This window comes from Malus sylvestris, chromosome 15 (assembly GCF_916048215.2).
Source record: "Malus sylvestris chromosome 15, drMalSylv7.2, whole genome shotgun sequence".
NCBI classification, from domain to species: Eukaryota; Viridiplantae; Streptophyta; class Magnoliopsida; order Rosales; family Rosaceae; genus Malus; species Malus sylvestris.
Genome location: NC_062274.1, coordinates 22,750,247 through 22,765,672, shown reverse-complemented (window position 1 = coordinate 22,765,672; position 15,426 = coordinate 22,750,247). Strand labels below are relative to the sequence as shown.

Here is a 15,426-nt window from a genome sequence, read left to right as displayed (position 1 = left end):
TAAGTAAACAGCTGCAACAAGAATCCGATTCTGACTTTTCCTCATTCCAACTCCTTCTCAATTCAATTCCTCCTCAATTCGATTCCTCCTATTTCCATTACCGTTACATAAACGCGCCATAAGGGTGCTTAGAGTGAGGGTAAGGTTGTCATTTCATATCAAAACTACACGATATTTCGTAACTCAAGCTAAAGGGGGGAAAAGGCAGTAGTATGATGCTTGGTTTAAAGTCATCAAATCCAAATAAAAAATCCCAATCCAAATAGGAATAGGAAAATAACTTTGATTGATTCTTATTCTCATATCTCCAATATGGAGGCAATATATATACATCCACACCTTGCGGTACAATGAATAATAATAAAAGAGTTTATCCTAAACTAGGTAGGAATCCCTTTAATGTAGGAAACCAAATTACATTCCAATAGTAATTGATTTATGACTCACACGTCAACATAAGATGTAGTACGAAGACTTTACAAATTGATCTGCGTACAGTTTATTGTTAGTCGATGGTTTCTTTCGAGGCTTAATTCAGGTCCTGATTGAATTTCTGAATTCTCGGGTTTCGGACGCTGCCCTTAAGTTTCAAAATTTTAGGGTTTCCGATACTTCTGTTTCTTTCAACTTTACCAGAATAACTAGAGATCATCATGGTTGGCTCTCCGGCTGCTGCTGTCGAATTGAATGATTCGGGTACGAGGGATTTATGTATGTGTGATGATTTGTGGTTTAATATTTTGAGCAGATTATCACAGTTAGATTTGATGAAATGCAAGATAGTTGCCAAGTCATGGCATCGAATAATCTCTGATGTTTGGTTGCGGAGATTTTGGTCGCAGTCTCCTATTATAGGTCTTTACTACCGTACTCTGTGGCCAGCTGATGATGATACGTATCTTCAACTCAATTACGTATGTTTGCATCATAATTATAACTACTGGACCAAATTCTGGAATAATGACATTCTAGAACCCGATAAACTAGTTGTCACTCAGGTGCGCGACGTATCTGACAGTTATCTTGACTGTTGTAATGGGTTAATTCTGTTCTTCAACCTGCGCACTTGTCATTTCTGTGTGTTCAACCCCATCACCAAACAACATGTCTCCGTACCTATAGCATGTGCACATGAGCGTGAGCATTTTTGCGCTGCCTTGGCTTTTGACCCTGTTGAATCCAACCACTATAGAATTGTTCGAATTGATTATTCCCCACAATCCAAATCCAGTGGTTCCCCAGTCCCAACCCAACCCCAACCCTAACTCTGATGATGGACATATTTTCTTCGCAATCTGGACAGTAGGCTCGTCGTGGATTGCAACTCGACCCCAATTTTGTTGATGGATTTAAAACTTCCAAGGTCTGCAGGCATTTTGTATACTTGCGCGGGGTGTTATATGGCCTTGCTAGTTCACAGAAAGTTTTATGTATTGGCCTCAATACCGTTAAAGCTCGAGCCTTTGAACTCCCTCGTGTTCTTGGGGACGATGATAAGACAGGTGCAACAATGGGATGTCTTGGGGTGTCAAAGGATCTTGTTTGTTATGTAACATGTGATAGTTCAAAAACTTTTCGTTTTTGGTCTTATAATGATCGACGTGAATCTGGTGACCAATGGACTCTCAAATATAGTGCTGTTTGGAATGGTTGGGTATGGGGGGTCGGATACAATGCTTATACCCAGTGCAGATATAGTGTTGAAACCCTATGCAATAAGTCCGAATGCTCATGTCATTTTCTATGGCACTTCAGAATTGATCTTTAGCTGGGACTTTGAAAGCCAGGAAGGTAAACTGTTCGACGAGCCAATGATAGGGAAGATAGCTCCACCTGGTTATGACCTTCCTTTCTTTACCCAACGTGCTTGCTTGATACCTTTCTACAGTTTGGGTGAGAGGAATATTGCCGGCTCTACTCCATTGTAAGTAGATTGTCTCCATACATACATAGATATATATATATATATATATACATATATATATACATAGAGATATATATATATATATATAAACATAGATATATATATATATATATATCTATGTATATATATATATAGGAAATTGTTATTAGCACTCCAAAAATCTCATTTTACACTCCTCACAAGTGTATTTTTCTTTCTAATTATAGAAAGTTTGGAGTGCCAAATGTGATTTTTGGAATGCTAATAACAATTCCCAACATATATGTTATGTTCTTATATAATATATACTATATAAGCATATACACAGGAATGTTAGTACTTTTTAAGGTTATTATCATTGTCATTCAACAAAAATGACTTCAAATTTAAAGGAAAAGTTGACGGACCCAAGAAGAGAGGAATTTCGACATTTTCAGAGATTAGAGGGCTTGAAACTTGATAGAAAGTTCTACTGACAAATCGAAAATTAAACAAATGATAAGTACAAGGGGAATTGCTATATTTTCTCCTTTAATTTTACCAATGAAGAATGGATTAATTAGTTACTGCTTAGATGACTGTGGAGTCACAATGTTGTTTCCAAAGAGTCCATATTTTGGTTCTTTTCTAAAACTTACAAGACACCGAACCCAATAGTTGCATAATTAATGGGTAACTTTTTGTTGAAACTCACAACCTATCTTGACACAATGAATCTTGTCGTAGTTAGCATAAATATCTAAGCTATTTGTGATGCAATTAACATTGATTTTTCTTTGTTGTTTCACATGAAGCTTTATTTGTTGGTATATATGCACCTCACAATAGTTTCTCTCATATTTTTCCTACCAACAGATCAGGGAGCCTTTTAAAGGGAGCACAGATTTTGAGTGCGGAAGCATTACCATGTGAGTGTGATAAACTAGATAGCGTACAAGTTGTAAGTGGTCGTTCATATTGGAATATGTTGATCAAGAGGCGGTTTGCTTTTCCTAGTGAAATGCAGTTATGTGCAGGAATGGAGCTGCCGGGTTAAGGGTGATTTTCAGACATATCTGATAGTAAATAAGATTTCTACTTTTCAGATTAGGTGGTTAATTTATTTTTAATTTTTTTTAGATTGGATCAAATCAAAGTAATCTCGAAATTTCGAAAATATAGTTCATTATTCATATATTTTACAAGTTTGAACTTTCTCGAACTTTTTCATATATACGTGGGAAATTCATTTTTAAATCAATAAGATGTTATGATATTATTGTAGTCAAATTAGTCAAATATAATGTTCGAAAGTTGGGTGCGACTAATTTGACTATAATAAAATAGATACTTTAATACGACTTTAATTTGAATTTGCAGAATTACACAACGTACACTGTAATGCAATACATGTTTGATCTGACCCTTAAATATAAAAAAATAAAAAAAAGAGAAAAAAGGGAAATAAATGGCCTCATTAAGTGACATTGCATAAGTGATAGCCGTAAATTACTTTTCTAATCACTAATGGACCGAAAAATTATTTTCTAACTATCTACATAGGAGAAATCCATGTGACATTCCTCATTTACCTAAACCTAAATAAGGATAATGCTTGTATTTCACATATGGGGTAACTTACTTGTTCCTCCACTTATATTTAACTTATCTTTACCGTATGAACTTTATAATCGAAACCGTTTATACTCTTTGTCATTACCTAAAGATCATTTGCAAAAAAACCATTCAATTTGGAGATCCCTTAGTCATTTATATGCATCAAGCAAATGGATGCTTCATCATGAGTATGTTATTTGTTACGAAAACCGTTTAATTAATGTGACACCTATAGATTGCTAAAAGACCTCCAAACTGAAGGATTTTTGGTATACCTGATTTTTAGATGATGATAAAGAGTATGAATGGGTCGTTTTATTAAGTTCGTAGAGTAATGGTACGTTAATAATAAGTGGGAGAACAAGTAAGTTCCTCCGTGAGTGGAACACCATTATCATCTCATGACTAATTAATAAAGTTCTCATTGAAAAAAAAATAACTAAACTTAGTAAAAAAAGTTGCACATATGTTATTTTTATTAATGTTGTTGATCCACAAAACCGGAGGTCTTGGAACAACGTAAGTCCGACCGTGAATCTGCAAGAAATGTAAATAACACAAGATGTATCGTGGTTCACCCCAATGTTTGGGCTACGTCCACACTGATATTGTATTTCTCTGTGAGAGAGAGAGAGCCTCTGAATAGGAGAGTGAGGCTTCTGAGGGTGGTAGTCAGGCCTAAGAATTGGCATCCCCTAATGAGGAGAGTGAGGAGTCCTTTTATAGAATAAGGGGCTCCTCACTTATTACATATTTGCCCCTTCATTTATTACATAATTACATTTGAGTCCCCCGAGCATTTATACGAGGTCTAAATACGGAGGCCCTAAGTATGGTACAAACAGTAGTCCCCCAAGTCTTCAGTCAAGAGAGTCTTTTGGATGGAGACTTGAAACTCAGTTCATGTGTGGGCTGAAGTAACTAGATGTCGTCTAGGACTGATACTCGATATGAGGCGGTGCCCAATCTGAAATGATGCTCAACTAGAAGTAGCACATGTTGCGAGGCTGCTCTGCTTGTGGCTTATGTTGCCTTGGTTGGCTCGGCTTGTGGCGTTGAAGGTGAGGGAGTCCCTTTTATAGAATAAGGGCTCGCTCCTCAATACATAAGTGATGGGTTAAAAGTGATGCTCGCGGTGAGGCGGTTGCTCAACTGGCGGCGATGCTCTTCTAATGAAGGTGAGGGAGTCCCTTTTATAAAATAACGGCTCACTCCTCAGTACATGAATAATGGGTTATGAGTGATGCTCGCGGCGAGGCGGTTGCTCAGTTGGCGGCGATGCTCTCTAATGAAGGTGAGGGAGTCCCTTTTATAAAATAAGGGCTTGCTCCTCAGTACATGAATAATGGGTTAGGAGTGATGCTCACGGCGAGGCGGTTGCTCAACTGGCGGCGATGCTCTCTAATGAAGGTGAGGAAGTCCCTTTTATAAAATAAGGGCTCGCTCCTCAGTACATGAATAATGGGTTAGGAGTGATGCTCACGGCGAGGCGGTTGCTCAACTGGCGGCGATGCTCTCTAATGAAGGTGAGGGAGTCCCTTTTATAAAATAAGGGCTCGCTCCTCAGTACATGAATAATGGATGCTCTCTAATGAAAGTGAGGAAGTCCCTTTTATAGAATAAGGGCTCACTCCTCAATACATAAATAATGGGCTAAGTCCCCCAAGTATTTTTCATGAGGCCCAATATATGGTACAATATATGGTACATAATGTAGTCCCCCAAGACTTCGGTTAATAGAGTATGTTGGCTGGAGACTTCAAATTGAATCCATGTATGAGCCGAAGTGGCGGTTGTTCGGAGGCAGTATTTGTATACCCTGCACTGAAGCTTTGTAGGTGAAGCTTTGCAAGTGAAGCTTTGAAGCTAGAGCTCTGTAAATGAAGCTTTTGAAGCTAGAGCTCTGTAAGTGAAACTTTTGAAGCTAGATTGACATGAGTGATGCTCATGAATGTTTATGTATGATTGACATGAGTGATGCTCATGTATAATTTTGGAGTACTGGACGTACTTTTGATCACCTAGTGGATGATAATAGCGGCAGGCTACCGAATAATTTTGTAGTACTAGGCGTACTTTTGATCACCTGGTTGGTGATAATAGCGGCAGGCTGCCGAATAATTTTGGAGTACTGGGCGTACTTTTGATCACCTGGTTGGTGGTAATAGCAGCAGGTTGCCGAATAATTTTTTGTAGCACTGGACGTACTTTTGATCACCTGGTTGGTGATAATAGAGGGCTTGGCTCTTTTGGGCATATGGGCATTCGCCCTCCACATAACATTCCAGCCCATTATTTTGGGCTTTGCCTTTTTTTTCTTTTTTTTTTCTTTTTCTTTTTTTTTTTTACCCTCTGATGGGGTTTATACAGTTGTCTCCGAAAGATAAGAAAAATAAATCACATCATTCAAAAAACAAGAAAAGTAAATCACATCATTCTGGTGGGGTGTTTATTCCTTGGTTTTGTAGTGTGGATGTTTATTCCTTGCTTTTGCAGTGTCCCCATGTGCTCTCGCAGAGGAAAGCCTTTCTTTTGCTTTCTGTTTTTTCTCGGTTTTTTTTTGCTTTGCTTTCGCTTTTGTTTCCCACAGCTTGCACCTCTCTCTTTTGCTTTTGTCGTTCTCTTTTCCACCGCACCTCTCTTTTGCTTTTGTTTTCTGCTTTCATTATTCTGTTGCTGGAAGGCAGAGAGCTCGCTCGCAGCGAGAGAACTTGTTGCCTGCTCTTGCATTTCTATCAGTAAATTATAAGCCCATCCAATTGACTGCAATATGTTCAGATACTGCCTGTCTGTAAAGTTCACAATTGAAAGTCCGGTGCTACTGCTTCCTCCATTGACGCCGCCGCCACCGCCATTGCCTCCAGTGGGAAGATCATGGTTGCGGCTCTCCCTTTGAAGCGGCAAGGAATGCCGAAATGAAGAAAACCCTCTCTTCCAAGCCGTCGCATCGTGACCTCCATTACCAGCAGCACCGTCGTCCTCAGCGATTCTCCTTCTGGGCATAGACGAGAATCGTGAGGTGTTTTTTCTAACTTGATTAAATCACAGATAGAGGCTAGCACAAAAGCTATGCCATTCGAACAGTATTTCTGCCGCACTCTTGTGCTCTTGGTTTGATGACGTCTGCCCGACCATGATACAACTATCTAATCCTATAATCCGCACCGGATTATAAAATTCTAGCGAATTGCTTTGTGTGTTTACTCTCTATAAGGTTTTGTATGGGAGAGATGAGAAAGGAAAAAGATGATTTACGATGGAACTGAGTCTTCAGTTATATAGGCTATTTCATATCTCTTCAAATACCTTTTGGATGTATCTGAAACCACACAACTCTTTCTAAACAATTGTGTCTATTAATCAAAACGGTTTTTAATTAATTTAATTAAAAACTTAATTCGATATTAAAATTAATATTAATATTATGATATAATCATCAAACCTAATCTACACAATTAATGGCCTAAACCTTGATTCTCATTCCAAATGGTCCAATACCTATTCATTAATAAAGGTTACTAACCTAATATAAAGACCTCTAGGGAATTTGAGTACCCCGATGTGGGACTAAAGGAGGCTCAAAACTCCAACATGAGGTACTAGAAATATAATCGTACACTCCAAGCGTTTCATCAGTAGGTTGATAAAGAATTAAAGTTGATGTGGAGCCAAAAATAATCAAGAGGCGACACGTGGATTTTTGGGTGAAAATAACAAAATTACCCTCGAGGTACATCAAGATTCCTATGCGCGAGCAATGGACAATCATCCCTCAATCAAGTCAAAGGTGCCCAAATAGGTAACAAATTCAAAATTATTTCATCCATCATCACCCTATATTCTCCACAAGGTAATTATTCCACAACCTCCAAAACATTCCTTTTAAATTATGTTAATTGGCTAATTAATGGATTTATTACCTAATTAATCAATTAATTGCCAATTAAATCACCAATTGCACCCAAAAAATACACAAGAGGCCAGCCACCCTCTCTCCCAAGGGGACCGACCATGCTCTATATATTCAACCTCATTTTCTCTAAAAACCTAAGTTCCAACACTCTAGGAAAACTCCCAAAAACTCTCCAAACACTTTTCTCTCTAAATTCGAACTTTGGCATCGGAGGTTCTTCGGCCAAAACTCCCCCCACCCCTATTCATCGTGGGCACGTGAGGCTTTTGGCCTTAACCAAATGTGTTAATTGTTTTGTAGGTGCAATTTTGTCCAAGATCAAGGAGGAAGAAGTTTGCATCCACAAATTGGTGCTTTCATTGAGAGAATAGTCACACACTCATAGAAGACTCTCGCATCAAAAGGTTTTTCTATTTTCTTGTCCATTTGTAGATTTTTCGTATGTTCTTATTATTAGAATTTTTTATTTGCAAAGATTCTTTGATAAAACGTAAAAGAGAAATACAATGGGTAGAAATTTAGAAAATTCTACAATTGAAAATTCCAATATTCAAGAGATAGGATCGCGGCGATCCATGAGGCTAAATGTGACAATAAGTAGAACGGCACCACCACCACGAGTTTCCACCACGGTGGCCACCCGCAATAAGGTCTATGGTGTCACCACCATGGCTCGAGCCGTGCCATATAAGCAAACCTACACCGTGCCATCCAAGGCCCATGGCACCAAAGCCACAGCCCAAGCCATGTCACTCCAAGCCCAGCGTGTTGCCAAGCCGAGCCCTAGCCTCGCACCCATATATGCCACATACCGAGCAGCCCACTCCTGTGGCCTAGCCTACTCCCGCCAAGCAGCCCACTCTTGTTGCCCAGCCTACTCCTGCCAAGCAGCTCATTCTTGTGGCCAAGCCTACTCTAGTGGCCCAGCTTACTTCTATTAAGCAACACACTCTCGTGGCCTAGCCTGCTCCCGTGGCCCAGCCTGCTCCCGCCGGGCAGCCCACTCTCATAGCCCAGCATGCTCTTGCGGCCCAACCTGCTCTTGTGGCCCAACCTGCTTCTGTGGCCTTCCAAGCAGCCCAAATCGATCCAAGATTAGTTCAACCATCCCGGCTCTAAATTTTCAGACCAACGATCGAACTAGAAGCATTTTCACCATATTTTTCTACGGATTTGACATTTCCCAACTCAAATCTAGTGCCCGTAGTCTACCACACTTCCATTGCTCAAGGAGACGCATTACTTCCAAGTTATTCCAACCCAAATGAAGAACAACACTTGTCTGGACAAATCATAAAGTTGACGAGCGCCCTCGCACAACAGATGACCTTGGTGAACCAACTCTTGCAGCGCATTGAGATGCAACGTGCCCCAAACGAGGTGTCTCGAAGTAGGATAAGGGCAAACAAAGAACCTCTCTAACAGCGTCCCGGTAAGCAACCACTCGACCAGCCATGAACCGAGCATTCAAGCAATGTATACTCTCGTCTTAGCCCGCGGAGGAGCATGCACTCTCGACTAGGCCAACGGACGAGCATACATTCACGGTTGAGGTCACACTCCAATAGTCAACATGAGCAACCTTCCAGGTGAAGTGTTCATTCGCTGCTAAGCTTGCAATGAGCATCCTCCACCGTACATCGGAGTAGGTAGCACGACAGATGGAGAGAAGCAATCACTCAATCCAGCTCAAGTTCAATCGACAATCTACGAAGAACTCGCTCGCTGCTAGGAACTCACCACACGCACCGCATCTGCAGCATAGATGAGCCAAACTCATAGAAAAGCAGCCTAAACCAGCAAGTAGTGGTTGAGGGCAGCCGAAAGCTCCGCTACCCCCAACAAAGGTAAATTCAGGAAGAAGTAAATAGATTCTTAACCAAGCGATTGCGTAATATCCAACGCAACGAGGTCACCGACAAGGCACTACGACGGAACATGACCAACATAAACAGGTCTCCCTTCACGAACGAGATCGAGCAGACATAGCCTCCACTTGAATTCAGCATGCCACATTTCACATCTTTCAAAGGGGATAAAGACCCAGAGAGACACTTAAAGCACTACTGAAGCGCAATGATCCTCTATCGAAACAACCACGATCTCATTTGCAAGATATTCGCCACCACTCTACAAGGCGAGACGCAAGATTAGTTCTACATCCTGCCGCCACAATTTATTTGAAGTTTCGACGAACTTTCTTTGGTTTTCACCAAAGAATATTCATCCTATCGCTTGATAAAAAAGAAGTCCGACCATTTGTTCAACGTCAAGAAGAACCCAAAAGAGTCACTTCGTGACTATGTGAAGAAGTTCAAAGCAAAGAAGGCAAGGATAATCGGATGCAATGACTCGATAGCTAAAGCAGCCTTCAAAAAAAGACTTCCAGCAGACCACCCACTATTCAAAAAATTGATCATGAAAGAAGATTTAACTCTAGCAGACTCTTTCACTCTGGCAGATAAGCCTGCACTTTGGGACGAGGCTCGCCGATGCACATTCAATGACTTGAAGAAGTACCCGACATCACCTCCCTATTATTCAAACGGAAGCAGCGGATGACTTATTCGCATGATTAACGGTATCTAAAACAGTAATAAGCTCTACCATCATACGAGAAGAGCTTGGGGCCCGACTACATGTATTCCACAGTTCAAAAGCTCTCATCGATGTTATCAGAAATTCAAAAGCTAACTTTGGCGATAGTTGTTGCAACCTAGAAGCTCAAGTTTTACCTTCAAACGCACGCAATCATCCTCATGACGCACTATTCTACCCAATCCAGATGCGCGACGATAAAGGCGTAAACCTTGGCGGATGCAAAGTTTCTGACGAACGCAACAACTCAGCCCAAAAGACACGCCAATGGCAGATGAACATTGGAAAGACAAACTCGGAAGCAAGTTTTTCCCTCATCACCCCAAAAGATTCTACATAGAAACAACATGTATCGGCAGTTGAGCACCATTTCCTGCTACGTGTCGCATAGCCCCAGTCGACCCTTGCTCTATAATTCAATTCTAGAGTGGCCCAATATTGGCGGTTGAGCATCTCCTGTTGTGTGTAACATGGCTCCAGCTCCACAACTCTCTACCACGCATTGACGACGTAACAGGGCGACCCAATGAGACCCCAAAGGTAGCCGAGCACGCCCTAGCCGTGCCTGCTTCACCCGACGGAGACTTATGGCATTTGCATGTCCACGGCACATCCAACTACAAAGGTTCGAGAGCAGGCATAGTCTTTGTCACCCAAACGGTTCGATGTCTGACCAGGCGATCACTCTAGGCTTCAAAGCATCCAACAACGAAGCAGAATACGAGACCCTACTAGCAGGCCTCCGAATGGCAAAAGCTTGGCAGTGAAAAAGATGGCAATTCATTCTGATTCCCAGCTAATCAATAGCCTGACTGCTTAAGGCGTTTCATACTTACACCCTCACTCAAGTTCCACAGGCAGACAACGTTCACGTGGACGCACTAGCCAGCCTAGGTTCCGCCCTCGACCACCAATTTAAACGCTTTATTCCGATAGAGTATCTAGACGAGCCAAGCATAGAGGCGAAGCCAGCAGCCGAGGTGTCACATACCACATCTCTGCTGCCTAGCGCCTCTCGATGACTTGAAGGTTCTAAACTCAACCCACGAAGGCGTTTGACTTCGGAGGTCGATCCTTAACACAGAAGGCTCTTAACGCAGGCTACTGTTGGCCTACTATGCACCGAAATGCTAAGAAGTTAGTACAAAAGTGCGACCATTGCCAACGTTACAAGTCGGTACGATCACTGTCTACCAGCGAGCTACCCCTGCAAACGAATCCTTGGTCGTTCATGCAGTGGGCAATCGATCTGGTAAGATCTATGCCACCTACTACTGGAGGCAGAGGCATGATGATCGTGGCAACCGATTACTTAACCAAATGGGTAGAAGCAAAGCCCAAGACGACCACAACTCATACGGATATAGAGCACTTCATATGGAGGAACATCATTTGCCGATTTAGCATCCCTCAATCCATCGTCATCGACAACGGCCCGCAATTCGTGGGCTAAGATGTGGCAAAGTTCTTCCAAAAGTATGGCATCAAGCAGCACATGTTCATGCCAAGATATCCTCAAGGCAGTAGGCGGGCTGAAACATTCAACAAGATGATCCTCGATTGCCTCAAAAAATCCCTCACCAACAAGAAGGGAAAATGGCCAGATGAACTCCCCAGATGTCTATGGGCATATCGCACCACCAAAAGAAAAGCAATCGATGAGACTCATTTCTCTTTGGCATTTGGCTCAAAAGCAATCATTTATCCCAATGTCATCAAGCCAAGTATCACCGCTGTACTACCAAGCATTGAGCAGAACATTAAAGAGATGGCCACAAGCTTAGATCTGGCAGAGGAGAAGCGCGAGCAGACCATCACCTGCATCACAGCCTACCAGCAACAGCTCATTTCCAGCTACAACAAAATGGCCAAGATCCGGCAATTCCAGCCTGAAGATCTAGTCCTAAGAAAAGCCTTCATCACTGCCCACAGAGAAGGCTCCAAAAAGATGGATCCCATATGGGAAGGTCCGTACAAGATCAGCAGAGTAGGCGACAAGAGTAATTACACCCTCGCCACCATGAAACGATAAAAGATCGAAAAGCAGTGGAGCGTCTACAATATGAGGAAGTACCATGTGTAACCTTCCGCTACATCAAAGCCCGAAGACTCAAGCAACTCGACGGGCACCACCTCACAAGCCGAGGACTATCCAGTTGTTATGCAGTTCCTACCTTAAAACTAAGTTCTCGTTCGTTTCACTCATTTTTCAATAAGGAATTCAAAAGTAATCATAACTTAGCTTGGATGCATGCTTACAACAAATGATCACTCCAAAGAAGACCGTGCCCTTCTTAGGGACTCATCACAGGAATTGCACCCCCCAAGGGACGAACCATGCTCTCCAGTACGAAAGGGCAAACTAATTGCTCTCCAGTACGAAAGGGCAAACTAATTGCTCTTCAGTGCGAAATGGTAAACCAATTCCCCGACACCCACATGGGTCAGCTCTCCAAGATGGAAGGATAAACTCTACACTCCGAATATCCAGACGTGGATGAGCCTGGCTGCCCTAGTATAACTAGATGCATGATGGCTTGCGTCGGTATTCCCAGAAGTATCCACAATGGTTTTTTTCAAGGCTTAGCTAACTAAAGGATTTTAGGTCTCTTGGCCTAATCCACGGGGAACCGGGCCTTAGAGACGGAGGGGGCACATTACGCAGTACACCCTACAGACGGCTGCCTTGGAACCCTAAAGCTGCTACCGAGTGCACTAAGGTAGCCTACGGTTTCCGGAAGACTACCTACGGCTTACCCTTCGAGCAGTAAAACCACGCTAGACTTATACAAACCGCACATTCTTGTGAAAGGTTAAATAAGCTAGCTTGCATAAACGAAGCTTTATCCACTGTTGACATGCTACGTAGTCGATAAACCTCACCTCTGTCAAGCGCAGAACAACCTACACCAAGTCCTAAAGTGTTGTGATACTTGCTACGTAACCTACGAAATTGGAGAAAGCCAAGGTTAACAGCCTAGTGGTTACGCGGACTTGTTTACTTCTGTAAGTAAGACATCCGGCTGCTAACCCTATGGAAAACAACTTTGTAAAGTTCTACACCAACATTTACGGCTGCATAGGCTATGCAGGCCTGTCTGCTTATAAAAAAGTAGCACGCATGCAACTGGTCTATAAAGTCTAAAGGTTAGGGCATGAACAAAAGAAGTGAAGATGAAGAAAATTGAAAGAAGCATGTTTATAAACAACTAGCAAAGGCTGAAGGAGTTCAAGCAAAACAAGAGCTACAAGGAAAAACAAAGAAAATCCTAAAGGCTACCTAGAATACTACACTTCAGCAGCTTGGACATCCCACGACTACTCGGTCGCCACACCTTCAGCAGTCGCGATGCTCTTAGCAGTGGCATCATCCAGCGCTTCACCCCCAGCTGCCCCAGCCTGGGCACGAACTTCTCCAACTACTTCACCAATGGAAGCCTCAAAAGTAAAAGTGAGCAAGTCTTCCGGAGAAATAGAGAATGTCTCAAAACCTCGAGTCTATCATTCTTACCATTCAGTTACTCATCCTCCTCAAGCAGACCAACACGGACGCGCTGCAACTCATCCACTTCCTTCTTCAGATTTTCATTGATCTTCACTACACTTTGAAGTTCCCACACTTGGGCTTCAAGCCTATCGACGATTCTCTTGAAATGGATAATTTGATTATAAGAAGCAATCAACTCTTCATCCTTTGCATAAACAGCGAAACAAAGCTCAGAAGCTGTAAACTCAATATCTTGAATCTGAGGTATGTAACATTCAATCTCCTTCTCTGCACTTTCATACTTAACTTGGATCGCATCAAGCTTAGTCTTCAAGTCAACAATATCTTGGCGAGCGGTCTCAAGCTGCAGAGAAGTGGGGATAGAAATATTAGACCCCTTCAAGCAACGAGCTCAGAATCCAACATCTTGATCTCCTCGACCGAGGAATAAGCTTCAACTGCCATAGTCTTCGCTACCTCCTTGGCAACCTTGCTATATCTGCATCATAGCAAGCAGAGCAGTCATTCTATATTGGGTCGTATGCTTCGCAAAGGAACTTGGGCAAACAAACCTTTCTAAACGTTATCAACAAACTTGGCACAAGTGTCCATGTCTTCAAGCAGATCTGGTTTCAAGAGCACACAGATTTTAGCCGCCTCCCCAGAAGCAGGCTCAGTGGATTTCTCACAGTTGCCCACGCGAGCAGTCTACTCCTTCCCAGCAGGCGAATCAGTCTCAGCAGCAGAAGGAGTGGGCCTTAGCTCCACTTTAGCAGCAGAGTCCACCTTATCGCTATTCATAATAGCAAACCTTTCCAAAGGAGAACCGGACTTTGCTTCCAACGAACGTCTTGGCACAGACTTCGACACTAGGGACATGACAAAACCTCTACATTGAGCAATACTGTCAGCAATCGTACAAGCCATTCTCGACATGGCAGGTGCCACATACTCAGATCTAGCGGCCTCATTTTTCTTCCTATTGGAAGAAGTCATGTTAATCACAAGATTATTGGCAGCAGGCAGACCCTCACAAGCAGCGGATGAAGTCTTCAGTTTTCTCAACCGGCAGGCAAGAAGTAGGAGGCCTGCATGCCCAGCATTCTAGCAGCCCATGAGGCCCGCAACCTTTTCATTTTTTTCAATCGCCGGCCTGGCCCGCGTCAGGACCAAGAGCCCAAAGGACAAGAACCATGCGACTCGCCTAACACTGCGCCCCAGCGCCTCAATCCGCAGCCCCAATCGAGCAAGCTTCCCTTGGCATTAGCCAAGCCAAGCGGCCCAAGCAGTGGTCCCTGCCACAACACCTCATTGGCCCATGCCGAGCCGACTCCTGGCCCCTGCCAGCCGACGTGCCGCACCACCCAGACGGCTGCCCCGCAACAGCACTATCCAAGAAGAAGACAAGGAAAATTAAAATTTTCTTACTTCGGTGCGGCACGGAAAAGACGAAGAAAGCAACGAAAGACAGTCCTTTACACGAGCAAGATGTAGAAGATTGCTAGAGGAGGGGGAACAAATATCCTCTAAGCTCTCTCTCTCTTGTAGGGTAGAATAAATTGCTCTCCAAAGTTGATTTAATAACTCACTTAAGGTGGACTTAAATAGGCTTTGAGAGAAATTTATTTCCCTTCCCTAAAAGGATCTAATTTCCAATTAAAGAGGGAATCAACATCAAGATAGGAAACAATCTTATGTTTCCTTAAGCAAGAAGATCTCTACACCTGTTGCCCTTTCCTGCGAGCAGCCCAACAGGTGTGGGGGTATTTGTGGAGCCAAAAATAATCAAGAGGCGACACGTGATTTTTTGGGTAAAAATGACAAAACTACCCTCGAGGCATATCGGGATTCCTACGCGCGAGCAGTGGACAATCATCCCTCAATCAAGTCAAAGGTGCCCAAATAGGTAACAAATTCAAAATTATTTCA

General features: G+C 42.7%; 1 pseudogene; it reads left to right on the top strand.

Moving 5' to 3' along the window:
- LOC126603920 (uncharacterized) overlaps positions 1 to 2,939 on the top strand; it is a 43,063-nt pseudogene extending 40,124 nt beyond the window's left edge.
- The last annotated feature ends 12,487 nt before the right edge of the window (positions 2,940 to 15,426 follow it).